This window comes from Mirounga angustirostris, unplaced genomic scaffold, assembly GCF_029215605.1.
Source record: "Mirounga angustirostris isolate CCGP_5_RB_7025 unplaced genomic scaffold, mMirAng1.0.hap1 SCAF_6, whole genome shotgun sequence".
Taxonomy (NCBI): domain Eukaryota; kingdom Metazoa; phylum Chordata; class Mammalia; order Carnivora; family Phocidae; genus Mirounga; species Mirounga angustirostris.
In genome coordinates, this window is record NW_026991714.1 from 104,238,702 (window position 1) to 104,252,366 (window position 13,665).

At 52.3% G+C, this 13,665-nt stretch overlaps 1 long non-coding RNA gene across 1 annotated transcript; it reads left to right on the forward strand.

The window, feature by feature from the left end:
* Positions 1-97: 97 nt before the first annotated feature.
* LOC135364777 (uncharacterized) lies at positions 98-7,091 on the forward strand. Its single transcript, XR_010412483.1, has 3 exons — positions 98-298; positions 2,159-2,324; positions 5,350-7,091. It is a non-coding gene; the product is annotated as an uncharacterized LOC135364777 (long non-coding RNA).
* The last annotated feature ends 6,574 nt before the right edge of the window (positions 7,092-13,665 follow it).

A 13,665-nucleotide genomic window follows, 5' to 3' on the forward strand; every position in this document is an offset into this window, starting at 1 on the left:
TCCCCTCCCTCGATTTCGCTCCGAGGACGAGCTGGACATTTATTCTGCGTTTGCTATCTGCCGCCTCCCTCTTTTTTCTTCCTCGTCGTACTTCCTTTCCCTAGCTCGAAAATAAACTGAAACCTTTTTTTGCAGGAGGGTGCGTATGAGGAACAGATTGAGGGGGTGACCAGAAGGAGCAACGGCGGGAGTCTGGACAACGGCCGGACTTTCAACTCCAGGGGCTGCACAGGGGACCCAAACACCAAATATTCTGTCTCGCTCTGTAATTGAAATCTCTCGCGGCGCGGCCGCCAGGGTAAGGAAAGCTGCGGAGCGGGTGACGGAGGAAGTGCGCCCGCCCGCTTTGATTCCTCGAGATTCGGCAGCAGAGAAACCAGAAGCTAGGTGGGCCGCGGAGGCGGCGGCGGCTCTTCTCCCGGCTGTGCGCGGGGCTCCCAGCCCTTCCCAGCCACGTGACTCCCGGGGACGCGCAGATTGGGGCTGGAGCGGGGGTCACATGTTTCCTCTGTTTCACACTCAGGCTTCTTTCCCCCCCCCATTCTTACTCTCCCCTGCTACCCTCTCTTCCCCTCTCTCCCCCTCTCTTCAGTTCTTTGGGCATCTCCACCCCTCCATCAATTGTCAATGTTCCTCGACCGCAATCAATCAGTTATTTGTCAGCTCTTGTCAATCCGCCCGTGATTTATGTCAGCTTTTGTTGCTGATTACAAGGCGGGTGCGACTTGAAGGGAAAAAGAGAGAGGGAGAGAGAGATGGAGAGTAAGGAAGAGACCAAGGGGGAACCAGCGGAGGGGGAAAGAGGAGCAGTCTCCTGGGATGGGGTGGGGGTAGCTCTAAGAAAAAGAATGAAAGAGAGGAAAAGAGGCTCTCTGTGTCAGGAAAATGAATAGTGAGAGTAAAGTGCGCAGGTGTGCCCAGGGCGCTGAGAGGGCTGCACAGGCCTGAGGTGTGCGCCTCGCCCTTCTCGGTGTGGAAGAAAGATACACCTTTTCACCTCTGGGACTTCGGTCTGTTGGGGCCGCGGCGGGAGGACCTGCCCTGGGTACCCGAGACGGGCGACGGCGATGTCTAAGATGGGAGATATTTTTGTCCCTAGGATAGTCCTTTGGGAGCATAGGGATGTCAGGCTGCCAGCCTTCCGCGGACCCACCCTTCGTAGTGCCCCGACCCCAAACTCAGACTTCTTTCTAAGAACCACACCGCAACGTAATTTTGAGTCCTGGAGGTCAGTGCTGGGGTACCTCCTCCCCGACTTAAGTCTCTGACCTCCCTTCGGATCGTGGCTAGGGCTGAGAGGCTGCGAAGAGGCCTGGCCATGGGTGTGCGGTGGAGTTGTCTCAGGCTGACTCAGGTCTCCTCTCCAAACCTCTCCCACCCTGCAGTATCCCCACAGGCTTGGTAGCCGGGGTTACTCTGGGCTCCTCGCTCGAATTTATAGGAACGCCATGCCAGGACTGACCTGCGTTGGGAAAGCAGAGGGAAGGAGCGAGAGCGGGAGGGGGCGGCTGCCGGTAGGAACTTGGGTCTTCCAGGGAAGCGGAGCGGGACTGCCGTGTTCCCCTCGATTTGCACCGTCACTCGGGCGGTTTGGAAGGAAGAGGGGAGGCGCTGTGCCTGCCTCTGTGTACCTGGAGCTGGGTGCACAAGTGTGTACGGACGTCCGTGCAGCTGTGTGAGTTGTCAGGGCTTTGGTAGCGTCCGGAGCGAGTTCGGAGGTCGCCTCCAGAAACTCGCAGAAACTGGAAGGGGGCAAGAGGAGGACACAACCCCTTCCTCGGAAGGACTTGGACGACTTTGAATCTCCCCTCCCCCACTTTTCCGCCCGGGCTCTTCTTTTGTTGTCAAGTCCTTTGATAAATGGTAGGACAGGGAGCGCGGGGAGCCAGAAGCCAGTCTGTACCCGCGCGGGGGCCAGGGGCTGGCTCTGGCGACCCGGTTTCCTTCGGCGCTGAGCCCCTACCGCGGGGGCGAGTCTGGGACCTGCCCTCCGCAGGCTCGCCCTCTCCTCTCTCACCACCCCCTTCCCTCCCCCGCCCCCTTTTTTGGGTCTCTCTTCCACTCCATACAGGTACCGAGAACTTTCTGGGGGTGAGTTTTAGAATTTTCTCGTAGGCATTCTTTTCCTGCGTTTTAATCTTATCCCTTGATTCTTTAGGTTGGTAAACTTGATGAGATTTAACTTGACCAAAGATAATTTGGAGAAGAGCGAAGTGTGTATTTTGGGCTGCTGTTTGTCGGTGTGCGTGTGTGCGTGCGTATAGGTGTAAGAACACACCTGCGTTCAAGGGGATTTGGTGTCTGCCTGTGCGGAGGTGAGGAAGGTGAGTCCGTGACACGGTGGTGAGGCCACACGCGAGGTTGTGAAGGTTGTGTGAATCTTTGGGGAGCGAGTCCCAGATGCCCGTTTCTGAGGGCAGGACCGTCCTAAGCTGTCTCTGCAGGGCAGCATGTGGGGGAGGCCGCTTGTATCCTGCGGGTGTGTTAGCGTCTGTGTCATTGAGTGCGCGGCTGTCGAGGTGCCGGCCGGAATCATCTGTGGAGCTCCCAGCTCCGCGAGCCCAGCCGTGGGTCGCGCGTCGCCACAGCCTCCTCGCGAGGCCTGGACACTGAATGCTGCGGGCGGGGGCCAGAGCTGGAGGGGACAGCGGGTGTCTCCTCTCGGCCCCCCGCCCCCCGACAGACTCAGTTCTCTCTCCTGGAATTCCAGCAGCTTTCTCTTTACACCGGGCAGCTCAGGGGCGGCAACCCCAGCACCTAAAGCCTGGGGGGAATCAGAGTGTGGGCCCCGCGTGCCCCAGAATGGGCGTGCCTCGGTGTGGCGGCACACGCTCGCAGGCCTGCGCCTTGCGGCGCGCGCGCGCGGGTCGTGGTCCGCATGCGTTCGCTCTTCGCAAACCCCAACTCCGAAGGTCCGAGCGCACGGGGGCGCCTGGGGGCCTGCGCGTCCCGGGCTTTCGGGCGGCGCAGCATCCGAGCCTGCGCCCCTCGCCGGGGAGGCCAAATCCCTGAAGGCCTTGCAGGCCTTGGGGGTGGGGGAATTATTAATTACTCAGCACTAGGCCTAAAGCCTCCAACCCCAGCGGCGGTTGGCGTGGATGTCCCGCGGATTTTATTTGCACACAGTGTAAATGATTTGTTTTCTCTAAAAAAGGAGTGGGCATGGCAGATATTTGAGGAGGGGGTGGGAGGAGAAGGAAGGCGAGAGAGCTGAGGAAAAAAGTTTGAAAATGCCTTGAACTATTCACTGTCGAGATGGCTAATCAGTATTGAGGCCGGAGGGCAGGCGGGCCGCCTTTCACCGTCGCTTCCCTTTCATCTCGGGCTCGGCGGAGGCGCTCAATTAAAAGCCTATCAGTTTGTAAGTAAATCAACGCCTATCAGAGTTGTCACATCAAACAAAACGATTATTATTGCAGCCCGCCTCCCCTATTAATCTCCCTCGAAGATAATCCGCCTGACAGGTCAGGCCCGGCGAGCTGGAAAGCCTGGCCCAGAGCGCCCAAACAGTCCGGGACTGGCGCGCGCCCCTGGGGGCCTCCCCACCACGGTCCCGCCTTGTGGTCCCCCGGGTGGGGGGAGAGTAGGAGCGGAGGCCGCTGGACGCAGGCCCGCCCCTCCGGACTGGGAGCGGGGCCCAGATTCGCAGGGTTGGTGGGGGACGGTCTCGGGCGGCCCTCACCTCTTCTCTGGCCTGCGGTGGCACCGGGCCTGCCAGAGCCACGGTCTGGCCTGGTCCCAGGGCCTCGCCATGGCCTGTACTCTTTTCGGCTCGCCTCTCCTGGCTTTTTCTCCCCCCCCCCCCCCCGCTTCTCTTTTTTGTTTCCTCACCCGCTTCTTTCTAGACTCCCTAACCATTTTATTCTTTTTTCCTCCTCTTTCTTTCCCCCTTTTCCTATTCGACGGGGAATATTTCGTATTCTCTCTCTGTCCTCTCGGTATACCGTATATACCACTTCGGCGCAGTCACACTCTCTGAAGCAGGACATTCTCAGGGCCCGGGTTATTTCTCTGCGGCAGGGCTGCCTCAGGAGTGTGTGCAATTCCCAGGAACTCCTGACAAATTCCTGCCTAATTTCTCCCAAGCAGGGGCTCTTAGAAGCTCTGCGACTGTGCCAGGGTTGGGTGCGTTTGGAGGGGTGAGAAGAAAGGACCAGGGCAGTGTGATGGTTGGACGGTTGCAAGCGCCCTATTCTGGAATAAGTATTTGGCCTTGGAGTTTCACAACTGCGACGTCGCGGACCTCGCTCTCGGTTTTGCCTGAGCTTTGCAAATATGTGGAGGAGACCCTCGGGGCATCTGGGCTTCAACACTGAGGATTTGGGGGGCTGCCTAACACTTAATAAGTAAATGCAGTCAGATAATCACTTCCATGGCTTCAAACCGGGCCGGGGCGGGGGGGCAGATTCCGCACGGACTCGAAATCGTGGCCTTCTCCGGTGTCCTCTAGCTTTGCGCTTTGAGACACTGGGAACCAAGCGCGACCCGTACTTTTCCGCACTCTTGGTCCAGATTGATAGGCCCAAATGGCCACTGCCCGAGCCCGGTGGAGCTAGGATTGTGGGGTCGTTGAAGTAGCTAAGGGGGAAAGGTCTGCCGGCATGACCCCAGGTCCTATATTACCCCAAATGCCAGGTTCCGCGCCCGATGAAGTCTCCCTCTCCGAGCGTGTATCCGGGAGAACCCCGAGGGAAGGTAGTGTTGGCCGTCTGGGCCGAGCCTCTCCCAGCTGTCACGGCGTGGTCCGAGGTCGAGGGTATCGAATAGAGCCTGTCTCAGCGTGTTCGGTGTCCAGAGCTGCAGGACCCGTGGCTCCCACCCCGGGTTCTCGAAAGCCCCCCTATTTGTGCACACCTTCCACAGCCGACCTGATAGTAATATTTATTTCCATACCCGGAAATATTGTAGCGATGCAGTTCAATTATCTGTGACTGCTCTTCTTAAATGTATTTATTTCACCTCTGCCATGCCGCAGATATCTAAAGAGGTACACATAGTGCATCCTTCAACGTAGCAAAACTCACTCTGGTTATAGGAAATATTCGCTGGGTGGTTATTTGGACATAAGGCTATCTCGAGCCCGAATTGCACTCAAGCAGGAGCTGTATATATATATATAAAAAAAAAGCACTTGCTCTAGAATTTTTCCAACTTAACTATGTACACACAATAATTTAATAACATTTTATATCCCTCTATAGATCTAAATATTCAAATGTTATGTTACATGCCCTTGAAACCGGAAGCGATCTTCCGTTTACACTGGACGTGGAGCTGTTTGTATAATGTTCATCTCCCTGCACTTACACATGAATCTTGATCTAATAAATTCAACCTTGTCATTTTTAGAATCGACGGGATTTCTCTGCGGTTTTCGCTGCCTGTATCCGAATAAATTCAGCTCGCAGGCATCCGGCAGGAAACGGCTCCCGGTTCGAGTGTACGCAGACGCATCGGCCCAGCACGGGACGCGAGGTGGCTCCTGGTGATCGTGCGGCTGTAGGTCCGGCCTCCGAAGGAGGCTAGACTATCAGCGCCCTCAGGCCGGGAGCGGCCCCTTGCTGCCCCGCAGTGCCGAGCACCCCCTCCCCCCGCCCCCCCGCCGCTCCCCCCCCGCGGTGCTTCGAAAACCTGCCCAGCTGAGTCCGCCCGCGGCGAAAACTGAAAGCAAATTCCGCGGCAAATGAAGCCCGAACTTTCTTCGACGCAACTTTGCCAAAATGATTCGGTGGCGACTTAGGATGGCGCGCGGGTGTGTGCGTGCGCAAGGTCGGGGCGGTGGGCGAAGAAGGCTTGCGGAGGCCGAGCCTGGCCCTAGGCGAAACGCTAGGGAAGGCGCCTCCCCTTCCTTATTTCTCGCCAACTCCCCGGTCCCAGTCCGTAAAAATAGTTTCCCATGTGTAGCGGACGCCCAGGATGTGTTTGTGGGGATAGCACCAGGAAGAAGGAAGCTTTGTAAAAGTTGCAGAAAGAGCTTTGCCCAGAAGCGTCCGCGAGCAGGGCTCAAGAAAGCTGGGAACCAGCTCGCCTTCCCCAGGGCGGAATGCCTAGAAATCGGCTTGGGGAGCCCCCAGCCCAGTCCCCTCCCCTCCCGTCGAACCCGCGCGTAAATAACCTCCGGCAGTCCGCGCTGGAAACTCACAAGCGCGGCGCCGCGGTTGGCTGGCGAGGTCGAGACGCTGAGCTGGCCCGCAAGGCCGCTCCTTGGCGCGCTCAGCCCCAGCCCTAAGGGAGGCTTGCACCGAGGTGAGAGGACGAGTGTGGTTTCAGCTCCTGCTCGGCTGCCTAGACCATCACCGCCGACCTCCCAACTCCCTGGAGTGGGCGCTTCCCCCCTGGGAGCGGCAGTCTTGGGGGGCTGGCGAGGGCACAAAGTGCGCGCGCGGGCCCGCGCGGGGGTGAGGGGCGGCTGCCGGTCGCTCCGCAGGGCCTGTCGCCGGGCCGGCCGCGGCGGGTGAGTGATGAGGGCAGAGAAGGGCGCCCATAAATCGCGGGTGTCAGGGCGAAAAACTCTCTTTATTGTCTGCGTGATGGATGGGCCCGGGGACGAGACACCAAATACTTCGTATCGCCTTTAAATGGGAACACATTTTCCGCGGCCATAATTCATGTTTTTTAAATAGAAAGTTTGAAATGTTGCCTATATTTCACCGGCCCTGACATATTTATGAATCGCTCCCTGCATGCAAATATCATTATTTAAAGCGCCAGGGAGAGCTCAGGGGGGAGGGGAGGAGGCACGGCCCCCGTGGCGTGGGGGTGGTGAACCGGGGAAATGCGGATGGAGGGGGGGCGTGCATCTCCCTAAAGTGCGGACAATGAGGCGCGGGGTAAAGCCTTATCCAGAAGCCGAGCGCACCGGGGGCTCCCCTCTGGACCGATCACTGCCGCTCCGGGAAGTTTGAGCGGCTTGGACCGAGGGACAGGCCTCCGCCCCCTGCGGGGAGGCCCGGGGGGCCTTTTGCGTCCCTCTCCGAGGCCCTAATCCGAGCCAAAGCCACCTTTTCCAAGAAGAAAATGTTTTTTTTTTTTAAATAAAAGAATTTAACAAACGCAAATAATAACAATCCAACATGTTTCGTGTTCTTTGCATTTGCATTGATTTTATTGATTTTCATTCTGCAAACCTCAGACTGTGCGCGCCCGGGAGGAGCTACTGTCAGATCCCAGTTACCGCGGGGAGTGGGTGGGGGATAACCCTCTGGAGCTGCAGCCTGGACCCAACCAGCTCACCACCTCCCAGGCACAACAGAGCCTGCGCAAGACGCGGGGACACAAATGATCCGGCTCTCAAGCTCTGGGGACTTCAGTCCCGCCCCCTCTGCTTCCCCAATGCAATACAGCGCTCCTGGGGTCCGCGTCCGCCCACCCCGAACCCCACTGTGAATACAGTCGCTTTGGAAAAAAGCTGGGCACGTGCCGTAAGCCTCTCCCTTGCCCGTCCAGCCTGGGAGGCACCCACACCTGCGTCCTCAGTAACCGAGTCTTTACCTGTGCGGTTCCCCGCGGCGCCTGCCGCCACGCTGGTAGCAGAGGAATGAAAAGGAGGACCGGGGAGTGGGAGGGACAGAGCACTGCCCGAGACAGCCAGATACGCAGACCCGGGTCCTCCTCCTCGGACCAGGCGTTGGGGCCCTGACTGAACTCCCTCTAGGAGCGGAATCGCGAGGGGTAGAACCGGCCAGTGGAACCGGCATCACGAGGGAGCGGTGGGCCGGGCGGCACTTCCGCTGGGGGCGGGGCCGCGGGCTCTGGCGCCGGCCCCGCCCCTCCGCGGCGCCGGCCCGCCCCCAGCTCGTCAGGCTCCGCCCCCGCTGGCCGGGCAGCTTGATCTCAGGCGGGCGCCTTCGCGGGAGGGCAATGGCGGCTCCTCTTCCACACCTGGGCGTCCTGTCTTATGCCTTTAAGTCATAGGCACACGAACACATGCACACTAACAATCTCGGCCCAAACTCGCACGTTAAGACTTTGTCAAACTTTGATCTCTTGGTACTCCCGAGACCTGCCTGGCCCAGGGGTTCTCAAACATTTTCTGGAACCGGCCAGTCGTCCTCCTGAAGCAGTAGGGAATGCATATCCGTGATCATGTTCTTTCAGGAAGTACAAGAACAAAGGTTAACACTTTCTGAGTGTTTGCTTTATGCCAGATACTATCTAAAACTGTATGAATTATATCCTCACTTTAAGTCTCTGAGGTGAGTACCATGAATGCCCTGTTTTATAGATAAAGAGATTGAGGTACGTAGAGAAGAGATGGGTCTTGTCTCACTCCCATTTCATCCATATCCTTATCCCTTCTTTTCTTTAGATCTTCAGCGTCTCCAATCTATCACTCTGGGGGAATCTTGCTGGGCTTTTACTAACCTATGGAGGGGAGTTCCCAATTAGATTTTAAGATTCTCGCTCCCCTCCGCACTTTTCCTTACCCTGGTGGCTGCCAGGAGAAATTTCAATTACTGAGCAGCTGAGGCCTTGCGGAACTGGACCTGCACAGAGGTGGCGAAAAGTATAAATGTGATGGGTTCAACTCAGCCCCCAGCAGCTCCCAGCCTGATGGGGAAATGGGACCAGTGAGCATCCCCCCTTGTTTTCCTGCAGTCCCTGCCAAAACCAGAATGATCTTAAAAAAAAAATATATATATATATATCACTCCATGTTTCTCTTCTGCTCAAAAGCCTGCGTTCTCATTGTTTTTAGGATCAAGTTGAGCCCATGGCTGGCAGGTCTCTGAGACTTGATTTGCTTCAGCTTGCCTTTCTGCCTTTGTGTGTCTCCTACTTCCCTTCAACCTGAGCTGCTGGAATCAATGGCTACCTTCTGGTTACTCAAATGTGCCCTGTTACTCCCTCCCTCAGGACTTTGCTAATGCCTTTCCTTCTATCTGGAAAGTCCTCTGTCCTTCTCTTCACCTGGCTTACTACTTTTTTTTCATGTCTCAGCTTACACACCACTTCCCTGCACCCTCCCACTTGGTACTGAGTTAGGGCTCCTGTCACTCTCTCAGAGCACTTACCACACTGGGGATTTCCTATTGAGAGGCTGTCCCCTTCACTGGATGGTAACTCTAAGGGGGCATGGACAGGGCCTATTTCTTCAAGGAATGAATGAAGAAAAGAGCATTTGTATGTACCATCAACTGTGCTAAATGGATGAATAATAACTTTTGGGGTTCGTTGCACTTTGCAGGGCCACCAGTAAGTATTCTCTATGGTCTCAAATCCTAAGATGTTTTCAATTTAATAAGGGGGATAAAAAAGTTCTCGTGAAAATGTTATTTTGAACCTATATGTTGTAAATATCAACTAAGTGAATGCTCGAGGGGGTTGGAGAAGAGAAATATCTACGGTTTCCCAGCCATTTATTCAGATTTTCAAAGTGCAATATGTGCTAGCTGACACAGGTGAAAGGAAAACACTGCCCCCCCCAACCCATGACCACCCCTCCCACTATTCAGGCGTGTATGTCCCAAGGCTGCAGCTAGGGCTCTTTTTTATCTTTCTCACTTCTCATATTATAGCTATCATAGTTCAGTACCCTATTAGCTCTTGACTGAGCTGCTGCTACAAGAACCTTCTAATTGTTTGTTCTCAGCCTCTCTTGCCTCTAATCCATTATACATACTCTTGCTAGGTTCCTTTTCTTGATCACATCATTCCCTTGCCTCCATCTTCATGAAATCTTCAGTGGCTCTGCATCATCCACAGGAAACTCTTGACTCTTCATAATCTGGTTCTAAACTACTTCTAAAAAGTTTTAAGGTGCGTTACAAAATTATGAACGAAACATGTTCACTTCAACCAGCAAAGCACTCAAAGATATATAAAGACAAACTTTATGATCTCACCCATCTCCTCCCCATTTCCCACCCAGTTTCCTGAGATATCCAGGATGTACAGCTGGGATGTAACTTCTATCCCTTTCTCCACACTCACCATGCTCAGATAAACTATGCCCACATATATGGGACTATTATGTTATTGCTTGTTTATACAAACAATGAATATATTAGAGCTATCTGTTCCTCATTCTTTCTTGATAACAAATGGGTCTATAGGTATAGAGGTAATTTATTTATATTTAGCTGCATAGTATTCCTTAGGATGAAGATACCCACTTATTCAACCATTCCCCTGTTGATGGTCATGAAGGTTGTTATCAGGGTTTTGTTTTGTTTTTTTTTCACTAACAAAATTTCTTGAGTCTCTATTCTTGTGGTCAGTGATTTTATTTCCATAGGATAGATTACAAAAGTGCAGCTGCCTATACCCCAGCCAGATCTAATTTCTTTGTTCTCACCACATGCCCTGTATTGTCCCATTCCTTGTGTCACCTTTCCCTGGAAGTCCCTTGTCCCCCATGCTTGCGTATCTAACTTCCAATCCTGTAATCCCCAAGTCTGATACCAGAATTTAGATTTGTGGCTCAATATCCACCTTCCTCCTTTTTCCTAAGCTTACCACTGTAGCAACGTGCTGGGCCCAGTGTCTACACCAATCATGACAATCCTATTTTCATTTCTCCTAATTCTCAGAGCTAGGGATGGTCAAGTGACCCAGTTTTGCAAATGAGACACCAGTAGAAGTATGGAGGGGAAGCATTGGGAAACACTCTTGTTTACCTGATCAAAGGAGGTGATGCAGATGTTTTGACACTTTCCCTTCCCCTCTTTCTCTTTTATTCCTTCTATGAACTTGGATATAATATCTACAGCTGTGGCAGCCACCTTGTGATCATGAGGAAAAGTCCAGGAGACTGGCAGAGAGACACTTAATCTTGACATTACTGGGACACTGAGCCATCTCCAGTAATGATCCACCCCCCAAATTTTTCTGATAGTAGAAAAATTAAATTCCTATTTGTTGTCAGTGACATTGAGGAGTTTTATATTTGCAGTCAAGCATATCTTTTACCTGTCCCCTTTGGCAAATCTTATTTCCACTGGTGTTATCATTATTGGGATAGTACCAGAGGGGTCCAAAAAAGGTAGAGAAAGCTATTAGAGACTTGCCTTCAAACATTTTTGAAGGATAGTATTTTAGAATAGTCAAGTAGCCAGTCATACCTTTAACCCTCAGTGTCACTGTAAACTATTGTATCGTGGGCATGTAATGCTTTTGTTTGTTTGTTTGTTTGTTTTGTTTTACCTTTTCTGCCTGCCTATCATCTGAATCTCCTTCCTCTTTGTTGTAATGCAGGGCCTGCTTCCAACCACAAAAGTTGAAGGGGCAACATCCTCCCTCTTCTACCATCAGCTCAGTCCTCAGCTTCCCCTCCCTTATCTCCATTTGAGTAGATCACAGTGCTATCAGCATGTGGTGAGCTCTGGGGTCCAACTGCTTGGTTCCAAAGAGCAGTACTGCCACATTTCCTAGATGTGTGACTTGGGGCGAGGTTCTTAACCCGTCTGAAGTCTTGGTTTCCTCCTGTGCAAAATGGATATAATAATGGTACTTCTCTCTCAGGTCAATGGGTAAATTAAATGAGACAATGCATGTGCCTGGCACATAGAAAGTGCTCAAAGTGATGATGATGATGATCCCCCTGTGTTCTTTCTTACCTCTGAACCCCTGGGGTGTTGTTGGTGCCACTCATCTGACAATTATTTACTAATTGATGATATCTTTCATTAGCTATTTAAATTCATATTTAAATTCATATTGTTTAACTTTGTGTGTGTGTGTTCAAGTTCCCAGTTAGATTTTAAGATCCTCCAGGCCTAACCAGATGCTTTCTTTATATTCCTAACTCAGACTAGCAGAGGGCTAAGCTAAAGTAGGCATGAATGAACTTATTAAAATGAGTAATAAAACATCTAGTGCCCCCAAAGATGTATAGTCCTTTCCATGATTTCTTTTAATCCTCCCAACAGTCCTAGAAGGCATGTAATGTTGTTCCCATTTTACAGATGAGGAAACTGAGGTTCATAGAGAGGAAGTCATTTGCCCAAGTTCCAAAGGTCAGTGCTCTTTCCTGCCTCAAAATGGCCTTCTTCTGGTTTCAGAAATTCTGGCAATGCCTCCCTTTCATGCTCTCATGTCCAAACTCACCTTTTCTGTCAGCCCAGTTCAGCATCCCTGCCAGCTCTAACATTCTTTCCATGTGTCCATGGGGAGAGATATTGGAGAAATATCATTAAATGCATAAAACTGGTTATGAAAGAATAGGGACATGCACCACACCCACAGTTAATGCATGTCACCTAGAATGCAGGCTACAAGGATGTCTATGTAACCAACCACTGGCCACTTGAGGAATGAGATTGTGAGTGATTTTAACTTTCTTCTTGCTCACCTATAGTTTCTACGGCAAACATTTGTTGCCTTTATCAATAGGGAAAAGACAATACTTTTGTTTGTTTGCTTGTTTAATGGAGACAACGATGCAGTGCCTCCAGAACTCTCCTTGCTTCCTTGCTCCTCCCAGTTCTCTTTTACTGAAAAATGCTCCCAATCAAAGCAACTTCTTTATTCTCCTTCCTCCTCTGAGCCAGGTGGGCAGAGGCCCATCCCTGGCACTTATTAGTCACAGGTTTGAAATGCAGGGGAGGGTTGGGGAGGGAGAAATGATTGGTGTGGGGTGGGAATTTGGGGATTCTTTTATCCCCTGCATCTCAAAGGCTGACAGGCTCTTGAGGGGTGGAAATGACTGGTAAATTAGTGAACCTTCTCTGCTGCACACGCTAAAGACACACTTCACAGTCTCCGTGACCTCTGCAGCCCGGTGAGGCTTTGTTATGTAGATGCTCTTAATTGGGTGAGTCACTTACTGCAAACAGCTTCAGGAGAGAGCACTGTAGGCTGTTTCAGGGAGGCTTCTTACCAGGGGTTCTAACCCAGAAATTTGGGGGCTTGAAAGCAATGGCCTCTAAGTAACTCCACTGCAACCTATAGAAGTGAGAAGTGATCCCATGGCTTGGAGTTAGCATGGTGGGCATTTAGGGGGAGTGTTAAGCTGTGGCCTTCATCTTCCTCCTCCCTCTCTCCACCTCTTCTTCAGTTTATAGATCACCTATTCTGGGCAAAGCTGAGAATATTCTGAGATGTGAACTGGGTTCTCTACATTCAAGGAGTTGTCCACCTATTTAGGACAGATATAAATGTACATAACAACACCATATTGCAGGAATCCTTGCCAGGCACTTGTACCAGTCTTTACAATGATGTTTCAGACCCTGGAGCAGTCACTGAGGGCTGGAGGATTGGAGAAAGCTTGTCAACAAGGGCAAGCAAGAGTTGGAAGGGCTTATGGGGAGAGGGATACCCAGGATGAGACTTTATGAACAAAGGCATCACCAGATCACTGTCACACCCCAAAGTCATGGCTCCCAGCACACTGAACTTGGCTCAGATGTCAGATACCCTGAGTGAAGTGATAGAATGACTCAGCAGGTCTTCAAATGTGCTGCATTTACATTGTCACATGCTACTGTTGGTCCTAGAGTGTCCTATCTGCTGCTTCTTCTAAAGGAGGGCACAGTGCATGTGGACTTTTTAACGGCATCAGGTCTCCCTCCCTGCAATGTGGTATTTTGGTGAGTGGTACCATCTTGGCTCCTCCATCCTTGTCTCGCAAACAGACATCAAGTCCTGGCAGTTGGGCTGCAATCTCTTTGTAGTCTCTCCCTTCAGGCCATGAAGGCGGTCAGGTGTGCTTTCAGAGTATGT